The sequence below is a fragment of the Protopterus annectens genome, chromosome 1.part0 (assembly GCF_019279795.1).
Source record: "Protopterus annectens isolate FY-2018-M chromosome 1.part0, PAN1.0, whole genome shotgun sequence".
Taxonomy (NCBI): Eukaryota; Metazoa; Chordata; order Ceratodontiformes; family Protopteridae; genus Protopterus; species Protopterus annectens.
This window is the reverse complement of record NC_056725.1, coordinates 97,689,168-97,715,790: the sequence shown is the minus strand read 5'-3', so window position 1 is coordinate 97,715,790 and position 26,623 is coordinate 97,689,168. Positions and strand designations below refer to the sequence as shown.

Genomic DNA, 26,623 nt, shown 5'->3' with positions numbered 1-26,623 from the left:
CACTCCAAGGCAAGTACAAATATGACTCAGTAATTGTCCATGTTGGTGTGAATGACCTGAGACGTACCTCCCTGGACTACATGAAAAGAGACATAGAGGAGCTCTCTGAGCATGTAGCCCAGGCCGGTATGACCCTGACCTTGAGTAGCATCTTACCCTCACCAAGAATGATGCCACAATATGAAGACAAGATGATCAATTTCAACAATTGGCTTAAGTATTGGTGTTATTCAAAGGGGATCCAATGCCTGTCAGCCTGGGATGACATGCTCGACAAGCCACGATGCTTCACTAGGGACGGCTTGCACCTGTCACCCCTGGGCTTTCGGATATTGGCAAAGGCTCTTGCCACCCCCATAGTGCCTTTTTTAGGCAAGGCTGAAAAGACAAACACACCTCCATAGGTATCACAAGGGATAAGAAACTAAGAGTAATGCTACTCAACGCCAGAAGTCTAAACCTCAAGATGCATGCACTCGAAGCCCTCCTTAGCATGGAGAACATCGATATCTGTGCAGTAACAGAAACCTGGATCAAGGCTCCCGAGAGCATCCCAGCACTACCAGGTTATACCTCATACCATGATTTTCAGCCCCAAAACTTGGACCGAATCACAAAAGGAGGGGGAGTATCAATATTCGTCAAAGATACCCACACCTCCAGGTTGGTGGCACAGCACGAAGCATCAGAGACTATCCATGTGCAACTAACAGTGGGTAAAATTGCCTTCCAGTTTATAGCTTGCTACAGACCACCCTCCCAAACCCAGGAACCCCACTCAGCCTTCCTGAGAACACTGGAAAATATGAAGGTCTCTCCAAACGCCATTATATTGGGCGACTTCAACTACCCAAACATAGACTGGGAGCATTACTCTAGCTCCAGCACCCTAGCCCAAAGGTTCCTAGAATTTATAAACTCAAATGCTATGGAACAACTTGTTACCGCTCCCACAAGAGGGGAAAACATACTGGACCTGATCATCACCAACATGGGGGCTCTATGCTCCAGACCAGAAGTGTATCCCTCACTGGTAAGATCAGACCATAAACTAATCTCACTGGATATTCACATCCCGACCCCACCCCCTGCCCAGAAAACCACAGTGAAAAATTTCTCTAAAGCAAATTTCACACTCCTCAAAACTGAGGTGGAATCCTTCAAAGCCCCCGGGCCTGTGGAAAATACAGCTCAGACCGCAGAATCCTTTATAAACGCATTCTATGAACACCTTCAGGAATGCATGGATCATGCAATCCCAAATAAAACCAAGACCCAATCCTCCAAAGATAGGCGTCCTGTCTGGTGGACCCCAGCCATAAACAAACTATACAGTAGAAGGAGGAAGCTACTACATGATAGAGCAAAATCCCAAAAAGGGAAGGCATCTCTGATCAGTATTAGCAAAAAACTATGGGCACTCATAAAATCGTCTAAGGCCAGCTTTGAGAGAAAAATTGCACAGGACACTAAGGATAATCACAAGGCTTTCTTTAGTTATGTTAGGAACCTGGGTGGGAATTCCCAGATATGCTCAGAATTAGTCCAAAATGACAAAAAATACACCGAGACCACAGACATTGCCAACATCCTAGCTGACAGGTTCAGCGCAAACTTCTCCCCCCACTCCCCACCAAAAGGGCAAATATCTATCCCAGCAGAGTGCTGCCCCCCCTGACATCTCAGATGCTCAGGTAAGAGCCGCCCTCCCCAAAGCAAAAAACACAGCATCAATGGGACCAGACGGTGTCCCGGGCTGCATCCTACATGAACTCCAAGAAGAGCTAAACTCAAACATAAAACTACTGTTCAATCTCAGCCTTACTACAGGATATGTACCCAAAGAGTGGCGTACAACAGCAGTGGTCCCTCTCCACAAAGGTGATGCCTCAATGGATCCTGGAAACTATCGCCCCATAAGCCTGACTAGCTTGGTCTACAAAGCTATGGAAAGGATCATCATGGACCTCATAAATAAAGATATTGGGGACTTACAGACACTGGATCCTACCCAGTTTGACTTTGTTAAGGGCAGACCCTGCCTCTTAAACCTGGTTGATTTCTTTGAAACAGTCACCAAGGCCATTGACGAGGGGAAGGTGGTCCACACAGCCGACCTGGACCTCGCAAAAGCCTTCGATACAATACCCCACTTGGGCATTATAGATAAGCTCACCAGCTTAAATATAAATCCCTATGTCACTAGATGGGTTGCAAACTGGCTCAAGGACAGAACCCACATGGTTAGAATTGCTGGAGCCATGTCAGACTCCAAACCAGTTACAAGTGGCATCCCGCAAGGCTCAGTCCTGGGACCTCTCTTGTTCGGTATATATTTCTCGGAGGTACAGGCCAACACGGAAGGACTGTGGCTGACCAAGTTCGCAGATGACTGCAAACTAGGCACCATAATCGACTCTCCAGCCTACACAAGCATCCTACAAAAGGGCCTCATAGAAACAGACAACTGGTGCCAGAGCCATGGCCTCAAGCTAAACACCAAAAAGTGTATAGTCATCCCCTTTGGCAAAAACAAAGTGCCCACAAATTACCACATAGGTGGTAATCCATTAAGTATGGAAGAAGTAATTAGGGACCTGGGGACCCAAGTTAATAGCAATCTCTCATTTGAAAATCACGTGGCCAAAGTGGTTAGAAAAACATTTTATATAGCCCACCTAATCATGAAGGGATTCACATCTAGATCAGGGGAGGTCATCGTGCCTCTTTACTCATCAGGCCCATAATTGAGTACAATGCCCCTTTTGGGATGTACCTTACCAGACACCTGCAGCAACTGGAAAGACCCCAAAAGTACCTCACCAAGAGGATCAAAGGGCTCAAACAGATGCCATATGCTGCCCTGTTAAAGAAACTCCAGCTCTACTCAGTGGCATACCGCCTGCTCAGAGGCGATCTGTGCCTGATGTATAAAGCCACGTCCAACCCGGAATTAATGGACATGCTGCACCTCAGAAAATCCAAATCCCATCGAGCTACGCGCTCAAGAGATTTGAACCTCAGCAGTGAAATAAATAGGACATGCTGGAGGGACAGATTCATAACCCAGAGGCTCCCTTCACTCTGGAATAAAATCCCATTCTAGGTTAGGCAGAGTCCCTCATTGACTCTCTTCAAGAGGAATCTTGATGAGTGGATGGGGGATCGTAGGTTTACCCCGGGTATCACTTCTGTGTCACTGTTAGACAGAGGCACAGTATACTAACCTCAAAAAAGGGCATAGCAAAATTAATTTAAAATGGGTGGTGAAAGCCAAACACACTCTGGCTAGGCTTATAAATGCCCTAGGGCAGATAGCCTAGTATGAACCTATGAACCTATGACAGCGGTTGCTTAGTGATGGTGGCAGAATGTTTATGTTGGAGATGTAGTTTGGTATGTTTGTAATAATCAATTTGAGTGTGGAGTGTTTGGAAGATCTGAAGTTAGGTCTTCTTGGTTTATTTCCATGAACCATGTTATATATTGAACCTAATATACTTTATTTACTGTCAAAATTCTCAGCTTGTTGCTTTACACAGTTTAGCCCATATTTGATGGCAACAGATAGCAGATTTATGTAGCCTATGATGAAAATGTTCTTTCCAAGTGCCGTAGATGCCTCAGTCAGAAGATCTATGTCTTCTCTTTTTTCTGAACTTGTACAAATTAATTAATAAAAGATATTTCCACATTCCTCTTTCACTAGCACACTGTTATAAAAACATAACATACTTTTTTACACTAAGTTTATCATTTGAGTCAAATGTAACAATGCTCAACTCCTCTAGTAGTCCCATAAGATTTTTAATATTATAAACATTTCCTTTTTTGTTTATAAAATGAAAAAACACATTGATTTTACTGATGGGATAACAAGTTTTAAATAACATTGTCTAACCCAGTCCTCTGTGAGCTTTATATACAAAATATACACTGGCCTACACTTGTGCCATCATTTTTTATTTACTAATAAATCTGTAGTTTTTTACAGGTAAAATTAAGAAAGTTTACATAGTAGTGGTATTCAAAAAACTAGAGGACAGGACTTCCAAGATGTCTGCATACTGTTTGACTAGTTGATAAGAGCTATCCCAATGTGAAAACTGCAATTGTGAAAAAGCCTCAAAAACTATAAAACTAGATAAAATTCAGTTACTGGCTTGTATTCACACTGCCTGGATGCCAGCAAAGAAGACATTTGAAGAAATTAACAGGCCATCATCTAGGAAAGGGGAGAAAAAACACTGGCTGGGAAGAATAGTGCCTCTGTTCAGCAAAAAAGGATTTCACAGCTTTGGTATAGGAGAATATATCATATCCATTTAGAGGGAAAAAAAAACAAAATATATTAAGATGTAGTTAAAATAAGTGAAACACTGAAGGAATATATTCAGTCAAATAACAAAAGGCTGAGAACATAAAAAGCTGTAAATAGATATTCAGATGAGCTGATGAAACTGCAAAAATCAGAGGTTGAAATGAAGAAAAGGCTGACTGAGCATGAGACTTCTTAAAAAGAGCTTTTTCAAAAAATAGAAGACTTAGAAGACAAAGCACACTAGGAAAACCTGAAACGTATACTAGAGAAACTGGAAGAAGCAGACTACACTAATTCTATGAAAGTACAAGTAAGTAATTGGACTGGTGTTCAACAGGCAGAGTTTGTTATAAGCAGCCAAGGTCTGGATTAGTAAAGATGCAATCATAACAGCAGAGAGACGTGCTCCTGACAAAATTATGGTAGAAACTAATATTATTAAGAATTTGAGACAACATTGTGTTTGTGGAAAATGATTATTCATTATGCAGCAAGCTGAAGAGAAGAGAAATAAGTTCACCATAGCAATCAGGGGATGTCAAAAGGCAGGTGTGAGATTCAAGCATATGTATCCAGCTATCTTTAGAATACTTCTCCTGAAAGATCAAAGAAATGTTTTGATGCAGAACAGGCCAAGGAAGAAATAAAAATGTTTATCCAACAAAACGTGAACCAGCAAGCAGAAGGGGACTCTGCTTTTTATTCTTTTGACAATGACAAATCCATAGAGAGACTTTCCCAGTGAAACCTTTTCTGTTATTCTAAAAGCAAATGCTTGAGAGAAAATAAGCACAGGAGCTGATTACAGAAATCAGAAGTACTTTGAATTGGAACCAAAGACTAATATTGGGAGATGGAGATGAAAAGGAAGACACTGTGAAATTACTGAGTACTTGGAACACTTTAAAGCATCAGTCAAGCTAGATGTATAATTAAATATGTGAAATGTGGTTTTACAAGAAGAAGAAGAAGAAACTGAGAAAGTATTTTGTAGACTGTTAAACTGGTAAATGAACTGTAAAGCATATACCACCACTTTATGTCATTAATGTCTTGTAGGCATCTATAAGAGTTTCAATATATAGATGGCATGTTGCACTGTAAAACAGTTTTGTATAGGGTACAGTCAGGAGTACTTTAAATATGAGCTGGAGAGAGTCTTATCATTGACTGCTGTGTACGCTAAAGAAAGTAATACAAATAAAGTATTTTTCTTAGTTCTAATGTATCCAGGCTTTACACTGTAACAATGTAGAAAGGCTGGAAAGAAGCAAGTTAAAGTTAATATAATGTTATAATTTTAAATTTGCTTTGGGAGGAGTTTAATTAGAGCAGTTGTCCAAATTGGAGGGTGTAAAAGTGTATTAATAACATTATATGTATAAGTAAAATATTCTCTCCTGTTTTTACAGGAGTAGATACTTAGATTAATATCATTGGCTTAAGCCATAGATAATTTTTAAAGCAAATAGTTTAAAAAATAAGACAAAATGATGGAAGGCAACAAGAATGGTAGTTTTCTTATATTTTAAAGTCATTAGCTATTTTTCAATTAGCAAATTATTCCATTGGGAGAGAAGAACCGTACAGGTGCAAGCACATAACCATGAAAAGTCTGAACAGTGTCCTCTGAGTGAAATTTACAAATATTTTATCGTGTATCTGCAAAATTAGTATTTTTTCTCATTATCAGCTGCTTTTAATGGAAGATAACCTATCTACATGAGTAATAAGTCAATCCTGAGACCTCCGAATACTTTGTGCTGAGAGAAATGCATGAGGTACAGTGCAATTAATGTTTAAAGTTGAATTGATAATTAGTTCAGTGAAAACTGAATGAAGTTTGAAACTGGGAAGCAAATAAGATATATTAGTAGTTGCCTCCCCAGCAGCCTTAATACTCTAATGCATTTAATATAGCACTGCACATTTTTAGATAAAGGCAGCCAGTGCACATGTTCTTATTGCTAAAGTTAATGTTTGCTTAAAACTGTTTTTCATTTATGGGAAAGGAATAGTAACAAGTTAGAAAGAAACAGATAGCAGTCAGGCTAAGTGGGAACTCAGGCTGCAATATGCACTTTAGCATTGGTAACCTTACATTTTGAACAGCTAATGCCTGTTGGTGTAGCTGTTAATTTGGGGCAATTGCTCCTATCTGGAATATTGAACTTCATTTTTTTGACAATGCATATAGTTTTGTATGTTTGTTCTAAGTTAAAAGATGATGACGGGGTTCTAAAAATCAAGTATATTTTATTGCTTGTTTATTTGTTTCAGTGTTTTCATTTTATAAATAAATCTTGTAAGACATGGCATAGGTTCAAATGGAGATGAGAAGAAGCAGCAGTATAAGAGGTCAGCCTCCCAACCATTAGTGTGTGCATGTAAGCTAAAAATTGTAAATCCACATTCAAAGGAACTGTCATATATAATGCTGGGAATAATAAGATTTTATAGTAATGGCTATTCTATCAGTATTAAAATAGAATGTAAATGGTCTCACAGGTACAGGCAAAAAAAAAAGAGCGTTGAATTATTTTAAAAAATGTACAGTGCAAATAGTAATGTTGTAGGAGACATGTTTGAATGGAAATCAGCATGTGAATTTGACAAATTATTTCCGAGTGGGCTGAATGTAAGGGATAAAGGAAAAGGAGAGTAATAATACTGATTATTAGAGGGGCTCTTGACAAAGATAGAAGAGGACAAAAAGACAATAAAGATAGATTTGTGGAACACAGAGGTTATTAGCAGTGAAGAAGAACTATGCTAGCATGCATTTATATTCCACCTACAACTTCTATTATGGAGCTTAAGAGAATTGGAGGATAAATAATTAGCTTTCGACAAGGGATATTGTTTTTGAGTGGGGACTGGAACTTTATTTGCAATAGTGCAGCTGTATCAGCTGACACAGAAGGATACTACAACAAAATAGGGTAGATATGAATTTCTAAAAAAATACATGAGACTATTCGGCATGGGGAATGTAAATATAGTAGTAAAAACTCAAGCTGGATTTGCATATTATTCCTTAAAGGACAATAACCAGACTAGACTGAATAAAAATTATATTCACAGGAGCATGAGTGTTTAATTGAAAGCTTTGCTATACATCCAATAACTATTTCAGATCATGCACCACATAAATTAATGTAAAGCTTCAAGATAATGAAGTAAAAATGAAACGTTAGCACTTTCCTGATTGCCTGCTAAAAATAGTAGAATTATTTGGAGAGGTAGACAAAAGTTAATGTATTGCAGAATAAGGGGAATTTCACAGAGCAAGAAGAGGAGCAACCTAACAGTGCTAAAGGGAAGATAAGGGTGTGTGTGAATAATATCCATGAGTTTAGAAAGGCTGCCATTAAGCAATTATTTTTTTTATAATGACTCCAGAGTACAAAAACACACAGCACATGAACTTATGCAGCATAACAAAGAAAGAATAGTCACCAAACGTAGGGACCATAAGACAAGAAAAATAGGTAGAGAACCTATAGAGGTATCTGAGGTATTTTGTAAGTTTTATGAACATTTATATAAAGCAGAGGAATGTGGAAACCAAGAAAAGGCACAAAGGAAATATTTTTTGAATGATTAGTTATGCCAGATTGGAGGAAGATGAAGCAGAACAGTTAATGCCTGCAGGACTTCCAAAATGGCTGCCCACTGAGCAACAGCTTAATTTTAGCTGTCCTGGTGTGAAAAAAAGAAACTGAGAGACACGAGTCAGTAACTATTCCAGATTTAGTAAATGCAGTTACTGGCTAGTAAATACACTGTCTGGATGCCAGCAAAGAAGAAATTTAGAGAGCCTGAAAGTAAATCAACTAGAAAAGGTGAAGAGAAAACACTGACTGAGAGGAATTCTGCAGCTGTTCCGCATAAAGCAGTTCAAGCTTCAGATTGGGTACCAGACATGGCTTCTAGTAATCTAGAGGAAAAATAAATCAAATGTCTGATTAAAATAAATGAAACAAGCAATAGTGACATTTTAATTACTTTCATGTAGTATATAGTATATATATATATATATATATATATATATATATATATATAAATAAAAACCTCACTCCTCCTGCAGAACATTATGCTGTATGTATTGTTTATACAAATTCCGTTTACTTCTATGTAATTTGCTCATTCCCTTTCCAAATATCCCATTTCCAGTTCTTCTACCTACATTGCAATATTCAGTACTTGAATTACATGGGATTTAGAATTTGATTTCCATTCTCTAGTAACTGCTTTTTGGCAGAAAATGGCATTACATTTATAATGTCTAGGCAATTCAAATCCTGTGCGCCAGCTTAAACTAATTATTTCCTTAGTTACAATCATTTCCCTCCCCAACAATTTCTGACAAAATACTTTGTAGGAATTTTTTTAAATCTGCCAATCCATTACACTCCCAAAATATATATTCTCACTTACTTTCTGTTTCCTATCACACCACTAGTATTTACTTTCTACTACAGGAAAAATTATCTGAGGTCTACCTGGAGTATAATATTAACTACACAAACACTTTGAAGAAAAAATCCTAAATCTACTGGACTTTGTTGCATACCTGGGGACCATGGAGATGTTCTTCCATTGTAAATTTTCTTTCCAGTTTTCTCTTCCTGATCTTTTCTGGTCTAGTCTGATTAATTCTTATACTGTTGTACAATATTTATAATCCCTACAAATTATCCCTTTTTCAACAGCAGCTTCTTTTCTAGACTCAGCTAAAACCTCTACCAGATTTGGTCTTTTACTTAACATTTCTCTCTCCCTTTCCCTTTCCTTTTGTCTATATGCTGATATCAATCCCTTGTAGGAAAGGAAGTCTTTAACCTGAAGTCCAAACTTCTGCTTGACCTTATCACAGTCTATTATCTTTCTGCCAAGTTATTTACTCCCAACACCTTGTTTTTTTGCCAGTTTTCTCCATTAAATTCCAAACCCCTGTTGCCTATTTTCTATACCCCTACCTGCAGTCATCCCTACTGGAAAAATCTCCTTTCTCCATTTTCATGCTGGCTTAGTTCTTATAATACATGATGACCACAAAACCAACCAACTCCAAAACTCCAAAATAGTAACCTTGAATACTGGAACACAACACGAACAGCAAAAAATGTTTGACAAGTTTTTTAATTCTGGTACCTCGGCCTTCGCCTTCTCCTGGAATACATTTTTAAAATCAAACAACACCCCTTTTATAACACATCCAATTAAGTGATTCAATCACCCTATTAAACAATTGATCAACTGGCATCAACCATAAATTTTCATTCTGGAGTTTCAAACTTCATTATTATAATGATTTCTGACTTCACTGATATAATTTCATGCTCCATTACATACAAGTGTTATCCATTTTCACCTTAATTTATAACCTTCTGTTTGAGTTATGTATATGAGTCTTAACTGTGTAGCTTTGTAGTATCCTTTCAAATCAAGCAATCCTAAACCACTTTGTTCTACTGGAAGAATTAACTTTTCCCATTTAACTCTTGCACTCTTCCCCTCCCAGATAAATTCCTGCATATAAAACTAAATGGACTAAAATAGTTTTACTGCTTGTGTCTTAATATCCATATCTGTAAACAAGAGCTTCCAGTTTCTTAGTTTTTGTATTATCTTTTTAGTCTCTTCACACATATCCTTAGTTGTCATAATGGAAGCCTGTTTAATCCATACTCTTAAACACTTCATCTTATTGTATCCCCATAACATGAGTATTGCTGAGCCAGTTGTGCTATAGCATTTATCTTCATTAATTGTATATCCCATAAGACTTGAGACTGTCTTAAAATGTTCACAACTCTTGAGATGTCCTTTTCTGGATTTATCAAGTACAAAATACCATCTGTAAATAAAGCCAACTTTTCTTGATTACCATATTATGGATATCCTTGAATTTCTGAGTACCTTATTTTCTTTACTAATGCCTCTAAATATAAAGCAAATAACAAAGTGGAAAGAGAACACCCCTGCCTGATTCCTCTGTTCAAATACAACTTATCAGAGAGGAACCCTCCCACTTTAATTCTTGCCTCAGAGCCTTCTTATATACCCCAAATTAACTGTATTATTGTATCAGGAAAAGGAAATGCTTCCATTGCCCTAATCATAAAATTGCAGCTTACTGTGTTGAATGCTTTCTTTCCATCAAGACCCACCAACAATAGCAACATCTTCTTACATTCTGCTTTCCTCTGCTTCATCCTTGCTCCCTTAATGTTGTCATATGTATGCTTCCCCTACATAAAACCATATTAATTCATATCTATCAATTTTGGAAACACCTTTACCATTCTTTTAGCTGATATAGGAATAAATAATTTATAGTAGTGGTTTAAAATTGAAATGGGTCTATATGAATCTGGGTCTGATGGTGTTTTACCCTCTTTAGGTAATAAAGACACCAGAGCTTTCTTCCAAGATAATGGTGTTTCCCCTCTTTTTAAAATACTATTAAACAAAATCTTCCAGATCTTGATCACTTTCTTTCTTCCTAACTTTCTAATTTCCACAGAAATACTATAGGTTCCTAGAAACTTCCTTGCAGATTGACTATACCTCACCACTTCTTTTATCTCATCTCCTGCCATAACTATTAGTTGTTGAGTCTCATCTTCCTCTAACCTTGGTATAATTAAGTCTTCCATAAATATTTTGATTGGTCCTCTTTCTTGGGTTCCACATTACTTTGCTTTACAATTTCTGAAATATCTCACCTCTATAGTATCCCTGGTGTTTTTTTTTCTTGTCATAGGCTCCCTAAGACTACAACAACATTTTTTACTTTCTGTTGTGTAAGTCTTTGTGATAAATGTTTTGTGCTCTGTAGTTATTATCAAACAGTAGTTGCTTATCAGCAATCTTTCTAAAGTCATTCATATTATCTAAATATTCCCTTCTCTTTAGCACTCTACAGTCCCCACTTCCTGATCTGTGAGATTCCCCTTATTCTGCAATACTTTAACTTTTGTCAGCCCTTCTAAATAATTCCATTTATTCCTTAACCATATCTCTTTCTGTTTTAATACAACCCTATTTTTGAACTCTTATTTTCGTTTTATCCATCTCACTATCACTTCTGAAGAAATTTCTGTCTTCTCTAGTAATATGTTGAGTGACTAAATAATTTCCACTGCCCATTTCTTAAATTCCTCAAACAGGTATCTGCATATCTCTCAATCTCTTAGCACAAGAAATCTGGATAAAGCCAAGACAAACTCAGACTCAGAGACACAAAAATTCACAAACACACCCGAATAACAATACATCTATACTCTAACCTAAGCCTTACCCTTACCCTAAAATACTCAAAATCACACACAAATACACAAGACCTATCCTTCACTTATCTCCAATCCTAAACTTAACACACACACACACACACACACACACACACACACACACACACACACACACACACACACACACACACACACACATTCTCACCTGCAAACCCTACTTACCTATATCGACATGTCATACTATCGACATATCCACCATTTGGCTATCCATACCATCGACATTAAATCACACCCCGGCATTTGTCAAGCAAACATGCATTCACTCCAACACAGGGGAGCCATATAAAATGTCTATATATTTTCCACTCTGCTTCAATTTCTTTCCTTGTCTGTTTAAAATTATTGCTTCCCTGAAGTTCTGTTCAGCTGGTGTTCCATTTCTGAGGTTTCATGTCTGTAACAATGTAAACTCCAACTTTCATCTAAATCCTTAGTGTAGATCAGTGGTGCACAACGTCCGGCCCCTGGGCCAAATCTGGCCCTCGACGCAACACCATCCAGTCAACAGGAGTAACTAAAAATTTTTAAAAAAGTGAATAAATGCTATGCCTTACTCCAGTCACACAAGCTTTCCAGCACATGCTTACTTACCTAATTGACTGCAGTTGCGCACACCTCTAATTTTAGCTGTGGAAGTAACTATTCTTTGTTGTTTATAATCTGTAGTCTGTAAACAGTAGTAACTTTCTTCAAGAGTTTGTAATAAGTCATGGCTGCAAGCCAGAATAAAGTTAAATGCAAAGTTGATGTAGAAAACAGGCAATTTCATGACTGCTGTCTTAAGTAAAAATGTCAGTCACCTGTACCTATTGTTAACTTGTAACGACTTACTATTTTTTTAGGTTGCCTGTAGATACATTAAGAATTCATGTAGTGGCCCTCCTCACAAAAAGGTTGTGCACCACTGGTATAGATACTCTGATTGGAATTAGCATTAAAATAAAAAAAATAATTAATTTACATAATGTCAAAGTTTACTTCATAAAAATGCAGCAGTACAGTAGAAAAGTATGATCATTGTGGTCTTGAAATATTAGTAACTGAGGTTGCATCAATATGTGATAGAGTATTATCAAAATCATTATCATAGTCAAAAAGATAGATGGTTAAAAAGTCTTGAATTCAAGTCTCAGAACCAAAACTGTTCTTATTTTTTGCATCTCTTATTTTGCTGATTGTTTGTTTGTGTCTTTCGGCTTTTCCCGGTTAGGGGTCACCACAGCGGAACTCCGGTCCGCTAATGATTGGCAGTAGAGTTTTACGTGCTGGCTTGCCAGGCCTAACGCACAACCTTCAACGAAGGAAGGCCCATTCACGCATGTCGCCACACAGAAGATGCTCTGAGAATCTAATAGGCAACGTCTAACTGTGAGGCGACAACACTACCGCAGCACCACCACTGATAGTATCCTGTTTTATTTAAAACATATCTACCCTGTTTCTCTCCTTGTTGACAAAAGGGAACTAAAGCTGCTGTTTGGATGGAAGGTATTGATGAGTGTCTAAATCAATATTAGTAATATATTCTGAAGCAGTTGAAGAGGGTTTTAATTATATCCTTCATTTATTATTTTCAGAATTCAGTCTGTTCACATTACACAGAGTAAATGAAGTAAATTGACAGACAAAACCTGACAAGTCTTACTGGCTCTATCAGTTCAACAGGTTTTCAGAAACTCGAACTCCATATGGTCGAGACCATATGATCAAGTTTTTGAAAACTCAAAGCATTTGAATCGAAATTGTGGTACAACAAGGATTAGGAAATGTATCCTTTTCCTCACTGTAGTGTGATCTTGATGTTGGTATATATAATTTGAAGGGGGTGTGGGGAGTGCAGGGGGGATTGATTCCCTGCAAAACTGTAAAAAAGGTAGATTTTTGTGTTTTTTTTTTTCAAGTTTTTGGGCCATTTGTCTAATTTTTATCTTCTCAAGTACATTCCGATAATTCTGCAGTTGAAGTAAAGGATATATTGTAATTAATTTTGCTTTAAGTCTTTTGCATATTAAGAACTGGACTGTAGACTGTCTTATTTCATGTGAGGATACATTTCTATATTTTAGTAGTAAGAGGTAACAGTCATTTGTGGGATGTAGTTTTGCTTTCCTCAGCAAATTTTAATAGTTTATACTGTCATTTTAACTTGCCTATTACTATGTGGATAACATGGATTTAATTGGGCGTGTCTGCATTTACATTTTAAACTCTGCACTGGTAAAATGCTGACCATTATCTGAAATCACTTCTTCATGCATGCCATAATGACAAATATATTTTTAAGTACACTAATTGCTGCAGTGCTTTAAGCCCCCTTTTGAATGGACAGCTCCTGTCTATTTTGAGTAATAATCCACACAAACAATAAAATATTGATTCACAGACTTGAAAAAAATATTCTCAATGTATGCCATGGTACTCCTGGAATATCATATGGAGCCATGTCTTTTTCCTGTTTTGATTTATAATTATGACACAAATCTCACATTTTTAGTAACACTTCAATATTACAATGTTACACTATCATTTAAGACTACCAGACCTCATACAAGGTCACTACTAGCCAATCTCCAAGTTCCAAAATACCTTGTTCCCAAATCCCAAATCAATAATTTTTTTAAGGAATCTAAATGTTTTGCTTGTATAACCACAAATGGTAACTTATCCCATCTATTTCCTGACCTGAAATGAAAGAAAAATGTTGCCAGTTTGGTGTTCATTTTGCCCGCTACAACCAGTAAGTTTTTTTATTTCTACTCATTTGACCATGCAGCAAAAATACTTCAAGTTGCACTGACATATTTGAATAAAATAAAACATTTCATTCCCTTTATACTTTGTAGTATTCAAATAAGACTCATGGATTTTATGTAGGGTCTTTTGTGTCACTTCATTAGGGACCGTGACATTATTAAACTTGAACACATGGCAGTAAGGAATGTAAGCTCTAAGATTTTGAAGTAGTATCGACTTTTTGCCTGGTCATTCACTCATGTTTACTTTTTAGCTGTGTTATTTCTGCATCTTTTCACACATTTTTTATTCCTTCAGTTTATTTGTGGATATAAATAACAAATATACAACATACAAATCATGCTTAAACAAGTATCCTTTTTATTCTTTCAGAAATGCTGCTCTTAAAGTGTCCATCAAGTGCCTTTGTTTGCCTATTGTTATATTAATACTTATTTTATAAATTCAGTAATACTGGTCTAGCTTGTGCCTCAAACAAATATGTGCTAAAAAACAGTTTGTAGGGTTTATCATGTTACTCTATTGTAATATTTCTGCCATGTATGTGGTCATGGAACTTTTGACATCAGTACAGAATTGCCAATATTTCATTTTCTATGTATCTAATTTTAGCAAGTTTGTACACTCAGATTACCCTTTGGTTTGTCAGGAACATCATGGCTAAGACCACGGTAGAACTATTGCAGAAAAAAACCTGAGTAAACCTGAATCAAGTATCCAAAGTCAGTAAATCAAGGTTAGAAACTGAGACGAGAAAAACCAACAAATAAGAATATATTTGTTCCTTATGTTCAGTATTTTAGAATATCCAGTAATGAGTCGTTTCTTCTTTTAATTAGTTGCTTTTATTGTACATAATATGCAGATGAGTGCTGTAGGGCGGCCACGGTGGTGCAGTGGTTAGCATTGCCGCCTCACAGCAAGAGGTTCTCCGGTTCGATCCTCAGCTGGGGTGCCTTCTGTGCGGAGTCTGCATGTCCTCCCTGTGGTCGCGTGGGTTTCCTCCGGGTGCTCCGGTTTCCTCCCACATCCCAAAGACATGCTGCAGGTGGATTGGACACTCTAAATTGACCCTAGGTGTGTGTGTGAGTGTGCCTTCTGTGGAAGGTTGGGCGCCGGGCTGGCAACCCGACACCGTAAAACTCCACTGCCATTCAATGTGCGGACAAGGTGATCCGCTGTGGCGACCCCTAACCGGGAAAAAGCCGAAAGAAGAAGAATGCAGATGAGTGCTGTCTTACAAGATACAGTTTGTAATATGTAATAACACAACCGAGAATTGTTTTTATGTGTTTGATTACATTTAAAATCATTTGCTTGTTAGGTGTTGTCAGTAAGTATAAACCTGTATAACACTGTAATTCTCTGCTATGTTTGAACAACTTTTGCCATCCATAGATTGCCGTCCAAACAATTTAATTTGTTAGTGGTGGCAATATTGTCTATGTGATAGGGCCAGTCTCTGTGCAAAATGGGAGTAATTGGAGGGTGGAGGTTTCAGAATAAGGATAGGTTGTCAGTAAATACATATGGGCCAGTCTGTTGACTGGGAGTCCAGGGTGAGGTGAAACTGCTCTGAGCTGGGGTTAGGATCAATGGAGTGTTCGGAGTTTAACAAATTGCCAGGGAACTCAGTGAATAAAACTCATAAAAAGCAAAGAATCATATGGACAGGGGGGCAGTGTAAAAACTATCACATAGAGAAGGTGCCGTACCAATATAATCCATGTACAAACCATCTATCATCATGTCATTACAGGTATGTGTACTCTTTTTACCTAAATTATTACCAGAGAATGTTGGGACATATAAGTCAGGAAAGTTAGCATTGGGATCCTGTCAATCTCCTTACCCTAGCAACAAATGTAGGGTGTGGGACAGGGAACTTTATTATTATTATTATTATTATTTACATATGTTCATCTTTCAAAACTAAAAATATGTATCTGTCTTTATGATCATTTCCATTTAGGCGACATACAAGTCTGAATGCCTCTCGGTTCATTAGCCGTTGTTACGAATGTGTGAACCTGTATAGGGCATGTGAGAATCAGCCTCTCGGCTTTGTTCTTCATCCTACAGAGATTGCCATCCAAATAATCTCATTGGTTCACAAAGTCAAAAATTGTCTTTGTGATAGGCCAAACCACTGCACGTTTAGGGAGTCATTGGAGGGGGCTTTGAACTGAGGATATGATGCTAGGGATTGAGTTTGGGCCAATCAGGTGACTGGGAGAACAGGATGGGGTAAAACCACCCTGAGATGGGATTTGGACTTAGGACTTTTGAGATGGGTTAACTCTGGGACGGCCAGTAAACATGGATGGTGGGAGTGATGACATCCCCTGTGCAGGGGTGGGCCAGAAACTGCCATTTTGGTCCTGTGTGGGCGGGGTGGGCTTATTGCGGGAATGAATGTGAATAGCTTATAGGGTAATTTTCTAGGAGGATGGATCATTATAAACCAGAGCCAATAGAAACATTTTTGGCGGGAGGGGTGATGCATACAAATGGGGTGGAAGTATAGTGGGAAGGGTGACATAGATAAGGGGGTGGGGTGGGAAACTGTATTAGTTTGCACTGCATTTGAATTGTTTTGACTGCTGTTTTAGCTACTTTTCTGTATATATAAAAAAAAAATACCTTTCCTGTAACTAGTATAGTCCAGATTCAGATTTGCTGTATCCAGGACTGTATGTAAGCTTCTGAGCCCCCCCCCCCAAGCTTTCTGTGTTGGAGGGAAGCCTTCTAGCTTATCAGTGGAAGTGGTAAGCAGTAGGTAACCTATCTACCACATAAGGAGTGGTTCTGGCCCAGAAATTGTAGTTATTGGCCGTTTGGGCAGTTTTTCCATCTCACTCAACTTTCTGATTTAAAAGCCCACATTTGCACTTGTTTCCCCCCTTTCCTGTAACTAGTTTAGTCCAAATACAGATTCTTACTTTTAGCACTTGAATTTGCTTATTCGTGATCAGCACTTGTTCAGAACTTGTAAGCACTAAATAACCTACTAATTACTACAGCACTCAACCTTCCTCATTACCTAGAGGAAAACAGTTTTGGTACTTACTTTCCTCACTTGCTTAGGGAAAAACAGCTCTTGTACTCACTTTCCTCACTTGTCTAGAGGAAAATAGTTTTTTTATTCAGGCATGTCCAAGGGTCAGCTCCCAGTGTTCTCTCCTGTCTATCTGATGAATCTGGGCATCTTGGGGCAATGTAGAAATTGCCTCATGTACACAGACAACCCTTTCCTCCTACCACCCAACACTACAACCTGTGAGAGATGCACTTACCTAGCCAAACTGGAGGTAAAGCTCTCTCCAATCAAGACTGAACTTGACAGTCAAGAGGAGAAGGTAAACACTTGCACCACACCACACTCATCACATAGTCTCACTAAATCTACACCACCATAATCCACACATAGAAGCACAAAAACATTCACGGAGGCTCTCAATAATAATATGCTCAAGCAACAGAGACCTCCAAAGCAGAAATGCAAGCAACCTCCACCCCCCAACACAACCCAAATGACACATAGCCTGCAGACTCAGTGTGCCACTCAACCACAGCCAATAAGGCAAAACAACGTACCCAACACGCTAGTCATAGGCGACTCTATAGTCAGGCACAGTGATGTCCCACTCACCAGGCTAAACAAGGAGAAGGTTATTGAAAGCTGCCTGTCGGGTGTCAGGATCTGCCACATAACCCACGCACTCAGGTCACTCCACAACAAGTACAAATATGACTCTGTCATTGTCCATGTTGGTGTGAATGACCTGAGATGTACCTCCCTGGACTACATGAAAAGAGACATGGAAGAGCCCTCCGATCTTGTAGCCCAGGCAGGTATGACCCTAGCCCTGAGTAGTATTCTGCCATCACCCAGAATGATGCCACAGTACAAGGACAAAATGACTGACTTCAACAATTGGCTAAGCTTCTGGTGCCATTCTAAAGGGATCCAGTATCTGTTTGCCTGGGATGACATGGTAGACAGACCATGATGCTTTGCCAGAGATGGCCTGCACCTGTCACCCCTGGGATTCCGGATACTGGCTAAGGTTCTTGCCGCTCCTATAGTGCCTTTTTTTAGGCAAGGTTCAAATGACAAATTCACCACCGTAACAGGAACAGGCAAGCAAAACCTGAGGGTGATGCTACTCAATGCTAGAAGTCTAAATCTCAAAATGCACTCACTCAAGGTACTCCTTAAAATGGAGAACATCGATATCTGTGCAGTGACTGAGACCTGATTCAAGGCTCCAGAGAGCACCCCTGCACTACCAGGCTATAACTCATATTACACTTTTCGGTCATGTAACCTGGACCGGAACACCAAAGGCGGAGGTGTGTCCATATTCATTAAGGATATCCACACCTCCAGGCCAATTGCTCAGCATAATGCAGCCAAGGTTATCCAAGTGCAACTAACTCTGGACAAAACTGCAATCCAAATTGTAGCTTGCTACAGATCACCCACCATGCCCCAGGATTCCCACTCGTCTTTTCTTGGTGTACTGGAAAATATTAGGGTTCAACCAAACACCCTAATAATGGGCGATTTCAACTACCCCACCATTAACTGGGAAAACTACTCATGTACCAACTCCTTTGCTCAACGCTTTCTGGAATTCATAAACTCCAATGCCCTGGATCAACTTATCCACACCCCCACCAGGGGCAACAATATCCTAGATCTAGTCATTACCAATATGAGTGACCGGTGTTCCACACCTGAAGTCAACGCCTCATTGTTCCGATCCGACCATAAGCTAATTACCCTAGATATCCACATCCTCCCTCCACCCCCCCCCCCCATTAAGGAAACCACGGTAAACAATTTCTCCAAAGCCAACTTCATGCTTCTTAAGACAGAATTGGTGAACTTCATGACACCCATGCAGATGGACAATACAGTTACGACTACTGAATCCTACACAATTGCACTTTATAAGCACTTACATGAGTGCATGGATCATGCTATCCCAAACAGAACCAAGACACTATCCTCCAAAAAAAGGAAGCCAATCTGGTGATCCCCTGCCATGAACAAACTGTACAACAGAAGGAAGAAACTCTTCAAAAGAGAGTAAAATCCCATGAGTGGAGGAGCTCCCTGGTCAGCCTCAGTAAGAAGCTGTGATCCCTGATAAAATCCTCCAAAGCTAGTTACGAAAACAAAATTGCCACTGATTCTAAAGTCATCCACAAAGCATTCTATAGCTATGTCAAGAATCTCAATGGCAACACTCAGATCTGCTCTGAGTTACAGCACAATGGCACTAAATATACAGACATAACTGAGATTGCCAACATCCTGGCAGATAGGTTCAGTGCTAACTTTACCCCCCTCTCACCCACTAAAGAGCCCATCTCTATACTGGAAGAATGCAAAGTTCCTGTAATCATGGCTGCACAGGTAAAACCACACTCTCCAAAGCCAAGAACACAGCATCCATGGGACCAGACAACATCCCAGGCTGCATTCTACACGAACTACAGAATGAACTGGCACCCCACCTAAGTACCATGTTCAATCACAGCCTCACCTCAGGCTTTGTGCCTGCTGAATGGCACACAGCAATGGTTATCCCACTCCACAAAGGGGGAGCCACCACGGACCCCGGGAACTACCGCCCTATTAGCCTGACGAGCCTGGTCTGCAAGGCCATGGAACGTATCATCATGGAACTTATAAACAAAGACATTGGTAATCTCCAAACTCAGGATCCCACCCAGTTCGGGTTTGTAAAAAGCAGATCATGTCTCCTAAACCTGATAGACTTCTTTGAAGCAGTCACCAAAGCCGTAGACAAGGGTAAGGTGGTTCACACAGCCTATCTAGATCTTGCCAAGGCTTTCAACACCATCCCCTACTCTGGAATTATAGATGAACTCACTAAACTAGGTATAAATCCCTATGTCACAAGATGGGCTGCCATCTGGCTCACTGACAGAACCCACACTGTGAAAGTAGCAGACTCCAAATCTGACTTCAGACCAGTGACAAGTGGAGTACCACAGGGTTCAGTCCTGGGTCCTCTCCTGTTTGGTATCTACTTCTCTGAAGTATAGGCTAACACAGAAGGTCTTTGGCTAACGAAGTTCACAGATGACTGCAAACTAGGAGCCATAATCAAAACTCCTAATGATGTGGACATCCTACAAAAGGACCTCACTGAGACAGATGCCTGGTGTCAAAGCCATGGCCTCAAGCTCAATGCTAAAAAGTGTATTGTCATCCCCTTTGCTAAAAACTCTGTACCCATGAACTACAACATAGGCAGTAGTATACTTAACATCGAAAGTGTGATAAGAGACCTTGGGATACAGGTGGACAGCAGTCTCTCCTTTGATAATCACATTGCCACAGTAGTCAGGAAATCCTTCTATATGGCACACCTCATCACAAAATGTTTTTCATCCAGAAAAAAAGAGGTCATTGTTCCCCTCTACTCATCACTCATTAGACCTATTATAGAGTACAACACCCCTTTTGGTATGTACCTCACAACACATCTACAACAACTGGAAAGGCCGCAGAAATACCTTACAAAGAGGATTACCAGCCTCAGACAGATGCCCTACGTAGATCGTCTCAAAAAACTCCAGGTTTACTCCGTCGCATATCGCCTACTCAAAGGTGATCTCTGCCTAACATACAAAGCTATGTCAAACCCAGAGCTGTTGGACATGCTTCATAGGTTTCATAGGTTTCATAGGTTCATACTAGGCTATCTGCCCAAGGGCATTTACAAGCCTAGCCTAGAGTTTTGTGGCTTTCGCCACCCCTTTATTTTGAAGAAAACTATGCCCATTATTTTGCTGTGCCTCTATCAAGCAGTGACACTGAGGTAATCCCTGGGGTATATCTGCGATCTCCCATCCAATGGTCAAGATTTCTCTTGAACAAGGCCAGTGAGGTGCTCTGCCTCACATGTACCGGGATTTTGTTCCACAGCATAGGGAGTCTCTGGGTCAGTGTATCTCCATCCATCATTGCCTCTCAAAGCCTGTCACAAGTGGTGTCCCACAGGGCTTTATGCTCCACTTAAAGAAATCCCAATCCCTCCGAGCTACACACTCTAGGGACCTAAACCTTGTCACCACAATAAACAGAACATGCCAGAGGGATAGATTCCTGTCCCAGAGACTTCCCATACTCTGGAATAAACTACTTATATATATCAAACAAAGCTCCTCATTAGCACTCTTCAAGAAAAATCTTGATGATTGGATGGGAAATAGGAAATTCACCCCGGGGATCACCTCTGTGGCTCTGCTCGACAGTGGCACAGGAAAATAACTTCCTTGGGTGGCAAAAGCCAGGGTACCGTTTGGCTGGGCTTGTATAGGCCCCAGGGCCGATAGCCTAGTACCTACCTATGAACCTATGAACCTATAGGGTGGACTTAGAATAAGCATGGGAATAGGGAGCCAGTAAATGATTATGGTAGGTGTGTGAGAAGAAAAAGCATGAGGGGGTGTAGTTTAGACAACCAATTATGTGTCTTTGGAGTGTAATAATTCTTTAGCCAATCTCAAGCCAGTCAAAAAATGGGGGTGGTGCTCTGGTCTTGACTGGATGGGGCATATGGGCCAGGCCAAGTTGTGATCTTTTATGGGTAGAGGCTACTATGGGAGGGATTGAATCCATTGTTACAGCTGCTCAAAAGAACAGCCCATTGTTGCAGCCATGTCCCACCCAATGCAGAAACCACAACCTTAACATGTGTTAAAAACATACCAGAAAAATAAAATAAAATAAAATAAATTAACTTAAATAGAGAAATAAAGGTGTACAAGTATAATAATCTTTCAGTGAGCCAAACCAGCAATCAAACTTATCTGGGAAAAAATCTACCTGGTGGAAAAAAATGAAGAAACAATGAAGAGTCGGCACCATACCACTGACCAACATGAAAACACCCACCCACAAAATTTTTCACAACAGTTAGGAAAAAGGGGGCCAAAAAATGTACCGCACAAGGTAAATGGAATATAGCCATCACTAAGAAACTATCCATGCTACCCAGGACAAAAATTCTAGTGATGGTTAGCCACAGGTACGTTTCCGCACAAACTCACTGGGTCAAACCCCCCTCCCATACTGGAGTCAGTGGGGCTAAACCAGTTAGACAAGAACATCATTCCAAATCTACAGTGAAACTATAATTGAAATTCCATAAAAATACCGTAAAATTTTTGAAATTGATCTAGGTGGTGGGCCAAGAAAATATCACAGAAATAGAGGGGTGCTTTAGGGCTACCATCAGGGGTCTATAAAGATCCACTTAAAGCTAAAGTCTTTAGCTTCCTAGTGCCAGGGCTAATATTCATTTGACATTGATGTGATAAAGTACAGAATCTTTCCACTCGGACAAATGGACTAATGGTGCCATATGGTAGAATTTAGGATTTGTGGATAAAAAATGTTTAGTTTAAGAATGCTTTTTAAATGTACATTAGTGTCTCCAAGTCTTATAACCTAGACCAGCGCTTTTGCCACAGGTTCATCAGATCTGCCTATAAAAACGTGTTGTTGTCTTAGTGAATTCTTCTAAGAACTTTAAGTTTTAACACAAAACAATACCAAAACACCTTACATTCTAACTGCTCATCAGGTTATGGAGGTTGTAACCAACTAAAGCTTTGTCATTAATTCGTGCCAGAAACTTAATTACCAGTAAAGAAAGAAAATTAAAAACATAAAAAATAAACTAAATCAGATGACCAGATAACTTGAATATCCAATCAGAATCGAGGCTGGCATATCAATAATAGTCCTGATGGTAGATCTTTCTTAGGTTGAGAATGCTGTTGATGGATATTACAGTATTCAGGCTGGAAGGCTTATTTGCCTTCAAGTCTTAACTGCCACTCCAGCTCTTTCTTCACAAGTCTGTCATTGCAGTTACCCTAGAGTTCCTGACATAGTTCTTTGTCCAAAATGTGAAAGTGAAATTTGTCATGTCCAGGGAGGTTTAGGCTGTGTTTGGCCAAAGCATTTAGGTGTTTTTTTTGTTTTATGTCAATCAAATATCTGACAATACGTGTTTTCAGTTTACTGATAATTTTGCCAATGTAAAATGATTGGCATTTGTCACGTTGAGCTCTGTATATGACTCCTGCAGTGCTGCAGTTGCTGTGGTCCTTGTTATTGTAAAATCTGTTGGAGTTGGGACAATGGAAGCCTGTCTGGCCACTCATGAATCTACAGTACATGCAGTGGGGAGGGCCACAGGGATAATTACCACTGGATCCAACTAATCCTGTTTCGACCGCCTCGGACAATCATTTGATGTAATCTTGTATGTTCAAGTTCTTCCTTATGTTAAATTTGAGTCTTTTGAGGATGACCTGGTTGACCATGTTTTTTTTTGCTAATAACCCAGTTGAGCTGAATTGCCTTGATGATTTTGTAGCAGTCAGTCAACTATGATAATGTCATGGATAACGCTTTTTCCAGGTTTCTGTGCTTCCTCCTTGTCCTGAGAACTTCTCTGTCATTGGGAAGTCTTGGTTGTTCTGCTTTGTTTCAAAAATGGAGTCCAGGATGTTTCGGATGAATTTAGCTCTATATCCCCATCCCAAAAAATCTTTTTCCAAATCAGTCAGGTTTTTGGGTGAAATCCTCTAGCTCTTTAGACACTCTGGCCATCCTGAGGCAAGAAGGTGCATACTTTTCTTGTGGAGTAAGAGGGTGATCCCGGTGAGTTTTCTGTAGAGGTTGTTGGATAGGGTGTCTTTATTTTTGAGACGCTTAGATCCAGAAATACAGCTTTATTCTTATTGTGTGTGTTGGTAAATTTGAGGAAATTAGTTGATTTGTTTATATATTTGTAGAAATCCTTGAGCTGGGATTCTGAACCATTCTATAAAATAAAGATGTCATCAATATATCTCAGATAACATCCCATCAGTTCAAAATAAGGGAAATTGTAGATGTGTTAATGTTCCCATTTTATTAAAGCTGTATTCACGAGGCTGGGCACCATTGCAGCACCCATGGCAATTCCTCTTTTTTGCCGGAAAACTTTACAGTTGTAGCAGAAATAATTATTTTCCAGCAGGATCTTGTGGAGCCTGCCAATGGTTTCTGTTGTGATATTGCTTTCAGAGTTGGACTGGATAGTTTTGGCTACTGCTTTAATACAATAATCATGCGGTAGTACCATGTACAAAGCCTCAACTTCGATGGTCACCAGAAAGGAGTCCTCTTTTTTGGGATATTTTTAATCTTTTTCAGAAAGTCACCAGTGTCAAGGACAAATGAAGAATTGCTCACTGCCAATGGTCTCATTTGCACCTCAAGAAAAATAGAAAGCAGTTCGATACAACGCCCGCTAGCAATAACTGGTTGGTAGGAAGGGCCTTTCACATTTTTATGGGCCTTCGGGATACCAATGGAGCTGGGAATTTTGGGGAAAGTAACTGTGATGAAATTGAGAATTCTCTCGCTTGTTATACCATCCTTGTACATTTCTTCAAACTCAAGTATAATGTTCTCATAGACAGCCTTTACCAGATGGAATTCACAACTGTCATAAAATGTGTTGTTGTCAAGCACAGTCTTTGCAGTTATAGGTAACCATGTCAGTAACCAGAATCCTACCACCCTTGTTCACTTTCATGATCATCCTGGTGGGATCTGATCCAAGGGCCTTCAAGGTTTTATGGGTCCATGCTGTAAAATTGCTTTTTAGTGTTTTTTTTAATCTTTCTTATGCCAGATTTGCACTTAATTTCAAAAGCCGAGATAGGTGGGGGAGCACAGAAATTGCTTGGTCTTTTCCATTTTTCTCTCTGTTTATTGTGGTTGGTGTTTAGTTTGTCGCTGAAAAACAGTTTTAGATTGATTTTTCTAACAAACAGTTTTAAGTCTATTAATGTTTGTGCAATGTTGCTTCTCCTGTGGGGAACAAATATCAGACCCTTCTCAAGAACGTTTTGTTCTATTATGTTCAGCTCCTTTTTGAAGTGGTTCCATACTTTGTTTTTTGGGGGAGGTGGTATGTCATTGTTCACTGATGAGGTAAGCTCTGTGGCAGGACTCAGAGGTGCTTCAGCTCCCTCACTCCTCTCCAAGATATGTCCTTGTGGTGGGAGGTGTGCACCGGGGTTTTTCTCAATCTCGGATGATATTTGCCCTCTGTTTTCAGATTCATTGGGAAAATTAGTCTGGGTTTGTTGATGGAAGGCAAGCATTCCTGGTTGACCATCAGATCTGGAGGGTTCAATCTGGGGATGTTTCTGCCCTTTAGAAAAACCTATTGGTTGTCTCATGATCCAGTGGGGTCATTGTTGTTCAGTGCATGTTGTAATCTCCTCATTGGTTGTTGTTGTCCTTCATTGGAGATCTATCCCTATTACAGGGTCCTGTAGGTTTGTAAGAAGTGTGTACGTGGTCAGGGGTAATTCTTTTTCCATAATTCATGTTCCTTTTTCGCTTTCCCCATTTAGATCTCAAATATCTTATCTTGCTTTTTTGTATCTGAGTTTTCACCCAGTGTTTAGATCCTGTTGAACATTAGCTGTATTTTGTCCTGCTGGATCTCTCTGCAGTGCAGCTCCAGGTCCTCTAATGCTTCTATGTGTAGTTTTTGCATCTTTTGGTTGTGTTCAAGCAAAAGCTTTATGAGATTAAGGCTTGTTTCATCTAGTATGTTTTGCCAGTTCCAGTGCATGGCTTCATCAGTGTCAGAAAAATATTCATTTTGTATATGTCTAATGCTTATTAGAAGCTAAAAGGGTTAACACATTTTCATTCTATTTTATGTGCAAGCTTAATTCTGTATGAAATTATAAGATGATTTTTCAAACCACAGTATGCTTTCTGAAACTGCAAGATGCATCCTGACCTAGTATTTGCTAGCACAGCAAAATTCATGTTTATGCCTTTTGGAAATGTACTGAGAAGCTGGTGATTATCTGCTAGGTCAGGAAAATGTATGAATAGAACAATATTGTTTTCTTTCTTATGATTGAATATGAACAATCAGCTCTGTTCATGTTATGGGAACATGCACAGCTGTAGAAAAGAAGTGATACATGAAACAAAAGACTGCTTGAAGAATCTGTACTTGCTTTGTGCTTGAATTAGCTATAGTACCTTGAATGGTAACATAACATAGTAAAAAGCTGTATCTAACAGGTGTTTACCAAGGCCACGTTGTTTTTCTTAGGAAGTTTTCATAAAATTGATAGTGCAAGCAGAAAA

General features: G+C 39.2%; 1 pseudogene; it reads right to left on the bottom strand.

Annotated features, from left to right (window-relative positions):
• The window catches only part of LOC122787153, a 40,607-nt pseudogene extending 14,918 nt beyond the window's left edge, over nt 1–25,689 (bottom strand).
• Between the last annotated feature and the right edge of the window lie 934 nt (nt 25,690–26,623).